General features: G+C 36.8%; 1 protein-coding gene and 1 non-coding gene across 2 annotated transcripts in view; one reads left to right on the plus strand and one right to left on the minus strand.

Moving 5' to 3' along the window:
- HCN1 (hyperpolarization activated cyclic nucleotide gated potassium channel 1) overlaps positions 1–12,791 on the plus strand; it is a 384,422-nt gene that overhangs the window by 161,981 nt on the left and 209,650 nt on the right. The window lies entirely within an intron of this gene.
- On the minus strand, positions 7,437–7,543 carry LOC113594961 (U6 spliceosomal RNA). The gene has a single exon (XR_003415444.1). It is a non-coding gene; the product is annotated as a U6 spliceosomal RNA (small nuclear RNA).

A 12,791-nucleotide genomic window follows, 5' to 3' on the forward strand; every position in this document is an offset into this window, starting at 1 on the left:
GTATTTGGGGTGTTGAGTTCAGTAAGTTATTTATAGATTTTGGATACTAACTCTTTATCAGATATGTCATTTGCAAATATCTTCTCCCATCCTGGAAGTTGCCTTTTAGTTTTGTTGATTGTTTCCTTCACTGTGCAGAAGCTTTTTATTTTGATGTAATGCCAGTAGTTTATTTTTGCTTTTGTCTCTCTTGCCTCCGGAGACATATCTAGTAAGAAGTTGCTACAGCCTTTGTCAAAGAGATTATTATCTGTGTTGTCCTATAAGATTTTATGGTTTCATTTTCCTGCTTGTCTAAGATTAATTGACCATATAGTTATGGGTTCATTTCTCAGTTTTCTATTTGTTCTGTTGATCCATGTGTCTATTTTTGTGCCAGTACCATACTGTTTTGATCACTATAGCTTTGTAACATAACTTGAAGTCCAGAATTGAGATATCTCCAGCTTTGCTTTTCTTTTTCAAAGTTGCTTTAGCTATTTGAGATTTTTGTGGTTCCATACACATTTTAGGATTGTTTGTTCTAGCTCTGTGAAAAATGCTACTGATATTATGATAAGGACTGCATTAAATATGTTATGTAGATTTCTTGGATAGTATAGAAATTTTAACAATATTTGTTCTTCTAATCTATGAGCATGGGATGCTTTTCCATTTATTTGTGTCATTTTTAACTTCTTTCGTTGGTGTTTTATCATTTCAGAGTACAGGTCTTTCACCTCTGTGATTAGGTTTATTTCTGGTATCTTATTGGTTTTGGTACAATTGTAAGTGGGACTGACTTCTTATTTTACTCTCTGCTACTTCATTAATGGTATATATAAATGCAAAAACATTTCTGAAGAATGGTGTGACATGACTCAGGTTTTAGTGAACTGGCTGCTGTATTGCTAATGGTATAAACATGGGCAGATGCCTGGATTATTGTACTGACACAGGCAATAGATGAGAATGGTTAGGGCCAGGCTATTAGTGGAAGAGGTAGTGAAAGAGGCTAAGGTCTGGATGTATTTTAAAATTAGAACCCTCACTTGGCTTGGATATAAACTGGAAAAGACAGAATGGAACAAAAGGTCATCTCCAGGATTTTTGTTTATATGAGCTTATATCTAGACAAGGAATTAGTTCTTATTTCTAGATTTGTGATTTCCAGGTGAAGGTGCATACTTTCCTGTGCATACACTAGATAATACAGTGGGTGAGAAAGAAAATAAGAGCATTTAAACTATTAGGAAATATAAGAACTACTCCCTGGAAGATTGTTAGCCCTTCACATCCACACACAACACACACACACACACACACACACACACACACACACACACACAGACCAGTGCAACTTGACTCCAGCTGGCTTCATACTGGTAAAGAAATTAGTTACAATTATAATATAGTATAATCAGGATTATTTAGTATTTTACTCTGTAAAAGTAGAAATTGCCACTGGGAAGACTCTAATCAACCATCATTTTGCTCTGCTGCCCACTTAGTCATTTGAAACTGCCATCTAATCAAGTTTCAGTTTGCATGTTAAACCTTGTGTAATGTTACTCATCATCAATTTATGACATTTTATTCTCCTTGATAGCATTTGATTTTATTTTACAGTAACTATTAGGATAGAGAGTATGATAAAAAGGGGAAAATTCATCAAAAGAAGAGTTGTGCAGTTATACATGTAGATTTTCTTAAATTCTATAAAAAGTGTCATTAGGAATTTTAATAAAGTGAGGAGAAAATCATGCCACTCCCTACTGAGAATTACTAAGCAAAACAGTGAGTTCACAGAACATAAATTATTTTTTCCAAGTCATTTTCATCTACTAACAGATTGAATTTAAGGTAATATGGCCAAGCTATTAATTTTAGGATTTATTTATGATTATGCAAACTTTTAAGCTGTATCACCATGGTGACTAATAATGTTTAAATTATGTGCTAAGATCAGACACATTATTGCACAAATGCAATCCAATTTTAAACAAGAATTATAGGTTATTGAAGCTACAATGTGAAATGACAAGTTGATACTTTACCAAATCTAATATCCATTCACCTAATCCAAAAATCCTTCACCCGTATGTCTACATAGTACACATTACTTACTATTTTTTTTAATTTTTAATGTTTATTTATTTTGAGAGAGAGCAAGAGAGAGAGAGTGAGTGAGTGTACAAGTAGGGCACAGGCAGAGAGAGAGGGGGACAGAGGATCTGAAGTGGGCTCTGTGCTTACAGCATAGAGAGCCCGATGTGAAACTCGAAATCATGAACCAGGAGATCATGACCTGAGCCGAAGTCGGATGCTTAACAGACTGAGCCACCCAAGTGCCCCTACATATTATGTATTATTTTAGACACTGTGAAAATTGTTTGTGTCCAGGACTGGTAAATAAGAATCTTCATAAATATTTTCTTTTTAATAAACACATTAATTTAAACTTGATTTACAAAATCTTAAAAATTTTAAGTGAATTAATCAATAAGTTTTTACCTGAATCATTGAGTCTTTACACTGTTAAAAATCTATCAGAAAAATGGCATAACTTTCTACTTGCTTTAAAATCTGTAGTATGGCCACAACATGATGTAGCATGACTTAGCTAGAACACATTAATTTTAAAACAAGAAAATTTGCATTCTTCTAAATTGTCCAAATTTTATAATTTTTAAATGTTTACTTATTTATTTTATTTTTTAATATGAAATTTATTGTCAAATTGGTTTCAATACAACACCCAGGGCTCATCCCAACAGGGCCCTCCTCAGTGCCCATCACCCACTTTCCCTGCCCTCCCACCCCCCATCAACCCTCAGTTTGTTCTCAGTTTTTAAGTTTCTTATGGTTTGGCTCCCTCCTGCTCTAATTTTTTTTTTCCTCCTCCCCCCTCCCCATGGTCTTCTGTTAAGTTCTCAGCATCCACATAAGAGTGAAAACATATGGGATCTGTCTTTCTCTGTATGACTTATTTCACTTAGCATAACACTCTCCAGTTCCATCCACATTGCTACAAAAGGCCATATTTCATTCTTTCTCATTGCCACGTAGTATTCCATTGTGTATATAAACCACAATTTCTTCATCCATTCATCAGTTGTTGGACATTTAGTCTCTTTCCATAATTTGGCTATTGTTGAAAGTGCTGCTATAAACATTGAGGTACAGGTGCCTCTATGCATCAGCACTCCTGTATCCCTTGGGTAAATTCCTAGCAGTGCTATTGCTGGTTCATAGGGTAGGTCTATTTTTAATTTTTTGAGGAACCTCCACACTGTTTTCCAGAGTGGCTATACCAGTTTGCATTCCCACCAACAGTGCAAGAGGGTTCCTATTTCTCCACATCCTCTCCAGCATCTATAGTTTCCTGATTCGTTCATTTTGGCCACTCTGACTGGCGTGAGGTGATATCTCAGTGTGGTTTTGATTTGTATTTCCCTGATGAGGAGTGACATTGAGTATCTTTTCATGTGCCTGTTGGCTATCTGGATGTCTTCTTTAGAGAAGTATCTATTCATGTTTTCTGCCCATTTCTTCACTGGAGTTTTTGTTTTTCGGGTGTGGAGTTTGGTGAGTTCTTTATAGATATTGGATACCAGCCCTTTGTCTGATATGTCATTGCAAACATCTTTTCCCATTCTGTCACTTACCTTTTAGTTTTGTTGTTTGTTTCCTTTGCAGTGCAGAAGCTTTTTATCTTCATGAGGTCCCAATAGTTCATTTTTGCTTTTAATTCCCTTGCCTTTGGAGATGTGTCAAGTAAGAAATTGCTGCGGCTGAGGTCAGAGAGGTTTTCTCCTGCTTTCTCCCCTAGGGTTTTGATGGTTTCCTGTCTCACATTCAGGTCCTTTATCCATTTTGAGTTCATTTTTGTGAATGGTGTAAGAAAGTGGTCTAGTTTCATTCTTCTGCATGTTGCTGTTCTCCCAGCACCATTTTGTTAAAGAGACTTTTTTCCATTGGATATTCTTTCCTGCTCTGTCAAAGATTAGTTGGCCATACTTTTGTGGGTCGAATTCTGGAGTCTCTATTCTATTCCATTGGTCTATGTGTCTGTTTTTGTGCCAATACCATGATGTCTTGATGATTATAGCTTTGTAGTAGAGGTTAAAGTCGGATTGTGATGCCTCCGTCTTTGGTCTTCTTCAATATTACTTCTAGCTTCAAGAAGAATGCTGGTGCAATTTTGATTGGGATTGCATTGAATGTGTAGATAGCTTTGGGTAGTACTGACATTTTAACAGTATTTATTCTTCCAATCCATGAGCACGGAATGTTTTTCCATTTCTTTATATCTTCTTCAATTTCCTTCATAAGCTTTCTATAGTTTTCAGCATACAGATCTTTTACATCTTTGGTTAGGTTTATTCCTAAGTATTTTATGCTTCTTGGTGCAATTGTGAATGGGATCAGTTTCTTTATTTGTCTTTCTGTTGCTTCATTATTAGTGTATAAGAATGCAACTGATTTCTGTACATTAATTTTGTATCCTGTGACTTTGCTGAATTCATGTATCAGTTCTAGCAGACTTTTGGTGGAGTCTATCGGATTTTCCATGTATAATATCATGTCACCTGAAAAAAGTGAAAGCTTGATTTCATCTTTGCCAGTTTTGATGCCTTTGATTTCCTTTTGTTGTCTGATTGCTGATGCTAGCACTTCCGACACTATGTCAAACAATAGCAGTGAGAGTGGACATCCCTGTCATGTTCCTGATCTCAGGGAAAAAGCTCTCAGTGTTTCCCCATTGAGGATGATGTTAGCTGTGGGCTTTTCATAAATGGCTTTTATGATGTTTAAGTATGTTCCTTCTATCCCGACTGTCTCGAGGGTTTTTATTAAGAAAGGTTGCTGAATTTTGTCAAAGGCCTTTTTTGCATCGATTGACAGGATCATATGGTTCTTATCTTTTCTTTTATTAATGTGATATATTATATTGATTGATTTGTGAATGTTGAACCAGCCCTGCATCCCAGGAATGAATCCCACTTGATCATGGTGAATAATTCTTTTCATATGCTGTTGAATTCTATTTGCTAGTATCTTGTTGAGAATTTTTGCATCCATATTCATCAGGGATACTGGCCTGTAGTTCTCTTTCTTTGCTGGGTCTCTGTCTGGTTTGGGAATCAAAGCAATGCTGGCTTCATAGAATGAGTCTGGAAATTTTCCTTCCCTTTCTATTTTTTGGAACAGCTTGAGAAGGATAGGTATTATCTCTGCTTTAAATGTCTGGTAGAATTCCCCAGGGAAGCCATCTGGTCCTGGACACTTATTTGTTAGGAGATTTTTGATAACCGATTCAATTTCTTTGCTGGTTATGGGTCTGTTCAAGTTTTCTATTTCTTCCTGTTTGAGTTTTAGAAGTGTGTGGGTGTTTAGGAATTTGTCCATTTCTTCCAGGTTGTCCAATTTGTTGGCATATAATTTGTCATAGTATTCCCTGATAATTGCTTGTATTTCTGAGGGATTGGTTGTAATAATTCCATTTTCATTCATTATTTTATCTATTTGGGCCATCTCCCTTTCCTTTTGAGAAGCCTAACTAGAGGTTTATCAATTTTGTTTATTTTTTCAAAAAAACAACTCTTGGTTTCATTGATATGCTCTACAGTTTTTTTTTTAGATTCTATATTGTTTATTTCTGCGCTGATCTTTATTATTTCTCTTCTTCTGCTGGGTTTGGGGTGTCTTTGCTGTTCTGCTTCTATTTCCTTTAGGTGTGCTGTTATATTTTGTATTTGGGATTTTTCTTTTTTCTGGAGAGAGGCCTGGATTGCAATGTATTTTCCTCTCAGGACTGCCTTCACTGCATTTGGATTGTTGTATTTTCATTTTCATTTGTTTCCATATATTTTTTAATTTCTTCTCTAATTGCCTGGTGGACCCATTCATTCTTTAGTAGGGTGTTCTTTAACCTCCATGCTTTTGGAGGTTTTCCAGACTTTTTCCTGTGGTTGATTTCAAGTTTCATAGCATTGTGGTCTGAAAGTGTACATGGTCTGATCTCAACTCTTTTATACTTATTAAAGGCTGTTTTGTGACCCAGTATGTGATCTATCTTGGAGAATGTTCCATGTGCACTCGAGAAGAAGGTATATTCTGTTTGGCATGCAGAGTTCTAAATATGTCTGTCAAGTCCATCTGATCCAATGTATCATTCAGGGTCCTTGTTTCTTTATTGAGCCTGTGTCTAGATGATCTATCCACTGTTGTAAGTGGGGTATTACAGTCACCTGCAATTACCACATTCAATTCATCAATAAGGTTGCTTATGTTTGTGATTCATTGTTTTATATATTTGGGGGCTCCCATTTCAGGACATAGACATTTATAATTGTTTTCTCTTCCTGATGGATAGACCCTGTAATTATTATATAATGCCCTTCTTCATCTCTTGTTACATCCTTTAATTTAAAGTCTAGTTTGTCTGATATAAGTATGGCTAGTCCAGCTTTCTTTTGATTTCCAGTAGCCTGACAGATAGTTCTCATCCCCTCACTTCCAATCTGAAGGTGTCCTCAGGTCTAAAATGAGTCTCTTGTAGACAGCAAATAGATGGGTCTTGTTTGTTTGTTTGTTTGTTTTTTATCCATTCTGATACCCTAGGTTTTTTTGGTCGGAGCATTCAGTCCATTTACATTCAGTGTTATCATAGAAAGATATGGGTTTAGAGTCATTGTGATGTCCTTTGGTTTCATGCTTGTAGTGACGTCTCTGGTACTTTGTGGTCCTTGCAACATTTTGCTCACAGAATCCCCCTTAGGATCTTTTGTAGGGCTGGTTTAGTGGTGATGAATTCCTTCAGTTTTTGTTTGTTTGGGAAAACCTATATCTCTCCTTCTATTCTGAATGACAGACTTGCTGGATAAAGGATTCTCAGCTGCATATTTTTTCTGTTCATCACATTGAAGATTTCCTGCCATTCCTTTCTGGCCTGCAAAGTTTCGGTAGATAGTTCTGCTACTATTCTTATGTGTCTACCTTTGTAAGCTAGAGCGTGTTTATCTCTACCTGCTTTCATAATTTTCTCCTTATCCTTGCAATTTGCCAGTTTCACTATGATATGTCATGCAGAAGGTCGATTCAAGTTACGTCTGAAGGGAGTTCTCTGTGCCTCTTGGATTTCCATGCCTTTTTCCTTCCCCAGATCAGTGAAGTTCTCAGCTATGATTTGTTCAAGTACACCTTCAGCCCTTTTCTCTCTCTTGATCTTCTGGAATTCTTGTTACAGATATTGTTCTATTTGATTGCATTGCTTAGTTCTCTAATTCTCCCCTCATACTTCTGGATTTTTTTTCTTTCTTATTCTCAGCTTCCTCTTTTTCCATAATTTTACTTTCTAATTCATCTATTGTCTCCTCTGCCTTTCAGTCCATGCTATGGCTGCTCCATTTTATTTTGCACCTCATTTATAGCATTTTTTAGCTCCTCATGACAAAAATATAGAACACTTCACGAATTTGTATGTCATCCTTGCACAGGGGCCATGCTAAACTTCTCTGTATCGTTCCAATTTTAGTATATGTGCTGCCAAAGTGAGCACGTTTATTTATTTAGAGAGAAGAGAGGATGTGAGCAGGGGATGGGCAGGGAGAGAGAGGGAGAAAGAATCCCAAGCAGGCTCTGTTCTGTCAGCACAGAGCTCAAAGTGGGGCTTGAACTAACAACCAGTGAGATCATGACCTGAGCTGAAATCAAGAATTGGATGCTTAACCAAATGAGACACACTGCTGTCCCCAAAATTGCCCCAATTTTGAGTGAATTTATCATTTCTATGAAATATCATCTGTATCACTGTTTATGTTAACATCCATGGCATGATTTTCCCATATTTCAATGGTAGATGTCTATTAACACTATAATATTTTATATAATATGTGTACTACAAAATAGATAATGTAATTGCCAAATATTGACCAATATTTCAAAATGACAAATCCAGTGTTTTGTTTTTGCTTGTATGTCTTGGTATGTGCTAGCATTTGTGTGTGTGTGTGTGTAGCTCTAGAAAAGTTATCAACAGAGTAGGTTGTGAAGAGAAAATGCTAAGGGCACCTGGGTCGCTAATCAGTTAAGCGTCTGACTCTTTTTTTTTTTAATTTTTTTTTAACGCTTATTTATTTTTGAGACAGAGAGAGACACAGCATGAACGGGGGAGAGGCAGAGAAAGAGGGAGACACAGAATCAGAAGCAGGCTCCAGGCTCTGAGCCATCAGCCCAGAGCCCGACGCGGGGCTCGAACTCACAGATGTGAGATCGTGACCTGAGCTGAAGTCGGACGCTTAACCGACTGAGCCACCCAGGCGCCCCAAGCGTCTGACTCTTGATTATGGCTCAGATCATTGTCTCATGGTTTGTGAGTTTGAGCCTGCATCAGGCTCCATGCTGACAGCACAAGAGCCTCCTTGGAATTGTCTTTTCCTTTCTTTCCTCCCGTCTCTCTCTCTCTCTCTCTTTCAAAATAAATAAAATAAACTTAAAAAAAGAGAAAGAAAATACTAAAGGTAAACAAAATATTGGAATTTATCATTGTAAATTTTTATGAATTTTTAGAAAGCATATATATTTTAGTCTGTAAACTTCTGTTTGTATAAAAGGAATATATAAAAATGCTGCATTAATAGGGGAAACCATGGCGATAGATACTTTAAAATATCATTTTTGGAAACAAAATAGATTTATTTTGTTAGAGTACAAAATATTCTAGATCATTAGTGGTATTCTATTATTAAAAATTTTTTACACTTTCAGGTGATCATGAGGCCTCATTCCTTTTTTCTGAGTGACTGAAGCAACTAAAATAAATCTCTCTCTCTTCCATTCTTTGTCTCTCTCTCTGTCTCTCTCCCTCTGTCTCCCTTTCTCTCTCTCTCTCTCTCTCTATATATATATATATACATACACATACATACATACACACACATGTATGTAAATTAAAATCTATCATTTAATTACAAAGGAGAAATTCAATACTTAGAAAAAGAGAGTCAACTAAACTATAAAAACTCAGTAGACCATGTTCAGTCTCAGTGTATACACAGTGTGGCTAGCAAAATCTTTCATAAAAATCTTTGTGAGAAGTAGTCTACAATTGTTTTGTTATGAAACATAAGAAAGAATAATCCTCTCTATATTTTACATATAAAATGTGGAATATTTTATAGGTTATACTGGATTCGAAGTTATGTTAAGTCACATGGAGGTCCCAGCTCAGCCAATCCATTGACCTTTGAGAGCTGTCCATTCTCTAATTGCTTCTCATTCCTCTAAAGGTTGATCTGAGAATAAAAATCCGGTATGGGGGGGGGAGGTACTTACAATCTAGAGAGAAATTTACTAAAGTGTAATATAATATTATTATTTAAAAAATGTTTTAGTCTTTATTTGTTTTTGAGAGAGAGAGAGACAGAGTGTGAGTCGGGGAGGAGCAGAGAGAGAGGGAGACACAGAATCCAAAGCTGGCTCCAGACTCCAAGCTGTCAGCACAGAGCCCGACACAGGGCTCGAACTCACGAGCTATCAGATTGTGACCTGAGCCAAAGTCGGACGCTCAACCAACTGAGCCACCCAGGTGCCCCTGTAATATTGTTATTTTAAAAATAGAGAACAATTGCTGGCAACCCTAGAGTCCCGCAGTTTTAGGAAAAGAACTTGGCATGCACAGATAGAAAGGGTTTTACTTCAAAACACATATTCTTTCATTTAAAGAAGTCAAAGGACGTGTCAAACCTTGGTTGAGCTTATTTGTCAAACCTACTGAATATTTTTTTTCTAGGGCTTGTACTTCTCATACTGAAGGGGCTCTTTTAAGAAATGCTTTCTGGTTAAATATGGGTTAGATGCTCTTCGTGGTTCCTAGGTATCATATGAGAGAGCAGCTGGTCTGACACTCATTATGGCCCAATGTTAGGTATCAGAAGTTATCAACTGCTTGTGTAGTATGATTCCAGTGCCCAGAAATTCGGTGATAGTCTAAAATTTTCAGGAGAAGAGGTGAGATCAATTTAAATGTTTTCTTGGTTTGTTATAATTGGTTACATATATCTAACTTCTGACAAAATGTTCTAAGTGTCAACATGGCAAAGCTATTTTATTTGTATGTAGGCAGTGCTTATTAATCATCCAGAAGGCCTGTGTCAGATCTTGGGATGGGTGAAAAAACAAATAAATTAAGCCTCACTTTCTCTACTTTCTTACCTTCTTATAGACTCACTGTAACATTTCTCTAAGAAATACAGTTTTAATCCATAAAGCATTTGTGTACATTAGTTTCTTTGTTTGTTCCTCACAATATGCCTTTGATTTTCCCAGCTGACACGAGACCCAAAGGGTCAGAACTATGTTATTCAGAATAATCCATGGCCAAGCACATGTCTTATAATGGCACCCGTTAAATATTGGAAGAATGAAAGAATTAATGAACAAACGAATGAGCTCACAGGATGTCAAAAAAGTTCAAGGAAGTTAAGCAACTTACCAAGTGACCAGAGAGGCTGTGAACAGGAGGCAAAGGGTTGGATAGGGTGAAGATCTGAGCACACAGAAGATAGGCTAAAGGCCCCTGAAAAACAAGTCCCAGACACAGTTTCAGAAGAATTAGGATAAAATCCCCAAAGTCTTATGTATTATTTGGAGCATGGGTAACATTTTGTGCAAACCTTGTACGACATCAAGAGATAAATTTAAGAATGATTTTGGGTAAGGTTTTACATGGCAAGGCTTACTAGATAAGAGTTAGCCTATATACTTTTCTAGAAATAAAAAGTGACTTCAAAATATGTATCTCAAATAATATTTTAGAGTTCTGGGGCAATGTATGCTGATTTGTGATTTTCACATATAGACCAGTGTTATGGTTGAAACTTGTTGAAAAATGGCTCAGTGAAAAGGATGGTGGAAGCCAAACCCCAGTAAGTTCAGGTGAAAATGGTTTCTTATAGAAAAGGTTGGGAAGGCAGAGAAGCCAAGGGTGGGTATGTGGGCGATATGACAGAAGGCTTTCTGTTGAAGATGGAAGATCCTTGAATAAGCTCATATGTGTAGTAGCCACTTGAGAAGGAAAAGGGAGTGTAACAGGCTAGGCAAAGAATGATTGGTAGAGAAAGGTCAAGTGTAAATAGGAAAGGATGGGATTGATTCTAGGGCAAAGGTAGAGGTATATCCATATATTGGATGAAAGGAGAGGTTCCTCTTCCACTGAGAAAAGAGTATGAATAGTAAGAAATTTGGTTATTAAACAACTTAATAATGATGGTTATGTCAGCAACAGCAGGGACCACTGGGGAGGAGGGATAACGAATGGGTAGGGGCTGACTGGGAATTGTAGCATCACAATTTGTTTCTGAGAAGAAAATAACAAAATCCTTTTGTTGTTGGTGTTAGAATGCTGAGAAGGAGGAAGACCCAAGGAGGCTAGAAGAAAATGCAAAAGTTTGAAATAACTGTTTAGGAATAAGTAATATTTTTGTATGTATTAAGTAAAGTAGCTGTGACCTCTACACTTGTCAGGCATCACTGAGGGACCAACCAATTCTGAAAAGCATGAATTCATGGTTAATCTATAAGCAAGGCCAATCCCAACATGGTCTGATTCCTGACTATGCATATCTTACACATTTATTTCTTTGTCCCTGCACTGTTGGAATTCTATGATCTAGTTCTACTGAATTTCCTTACAGTTTCCAAATGAGCAATTCTCTCATACTTTCATGTTGCTCCCTGTGTTTCAAATTTTCTTGTTGCCATGTTTCATCTATTTAGCTTTCATGCTTCAAGATACTATTCCATGTCTCATCAGTTTCTGAAACTTCTTGAGACTAGGGAGCATATCTTGGTGCACTCATCACAAAGAGTGCCCGGCACATAACAGGTTGATGCATCGTAGGCTCATCATACCACAATATTTTGTGCCTTGATTGGAGAAATTTAAGCTGGTTGCCTTAGGGGTGGTGGACACTTCAATCACTGATTGTTGGGCCTTACTCCTTGTGTATATATTTGATTTCTCCTTTAATACTGTGGGAGATGCATGGGATTTCTGAAGAATCACCTAACTTCTATAGCCCTGCAGGCATTGTACACTTGTCAAGCTATTTATTATCAGAAAAACACTTTTTTTTTAGAATTGGTCCAAATATGACTTTATTTTCCTATTACAGTTCTTTAGGAATTCCCCACTATTGCTTCCAGAATAAAATCTAAATGCTATTTGGTGAGTTCCATAGCTTTTCACTTCAGCTTCTCTTTTCATTCATAGGGCTTATATTTTTCTTAAATGCCTGGCTTCTCATCACACAAAATTGACTTTCCCTCAAAATACAATGGCATTTCATATCTCAGAAACTTGATGCTATGCCTCAGCCTTGTTCTCTGTGAAATCCTACTCTAAACTGCAACTCAAATAAAATATCTTACTCTGTGAAGCCCATAGGCAACGTCGCTCACTCTTCTCAACTCAAGGTTAATTATTCCCTTTTAGGGAAGATCTTAGGGCCTTACCTATGTCAGAATCAATTAGGTATATGTCAGGCTTTCCGAAAACATCATTAAATATTTGAGGGCAAAGATGTAATATGATTTGTTTTTGTTGCAAGCATTCAGTACCTGGTGAATTGTATAATAAAGCTTTAAGGCTAGAGGTTCTAACCCAAACCTTTGACATGAGCTTTGAATGGTTACAGCTCCTTAATTTCTTTATAGAATATGGTTCACAACACTCAGTGTCAAATCATAGACTAAATGAAAATACTTGAACATTAAGCATAGGGATAGATGGAGGAATCACGGTAGCT

This window comes from Acinonyx jubatus, chromosome A1, assembly GCF_027475565.1.
Source record: "Acinonyx jubatus isolate Ajub_Pintada_27869175 chromosome A1, VMU_Ajub_asm_v1.0, whole genome shotgun sequence".
Classification (NCBI taxonomy): domain Eukaryota; kingdom Metazoa; phylum Chordata; class Mammalia; order Carnivora; family Felidae; genus Acinonyx; species Acinonyx jubatus.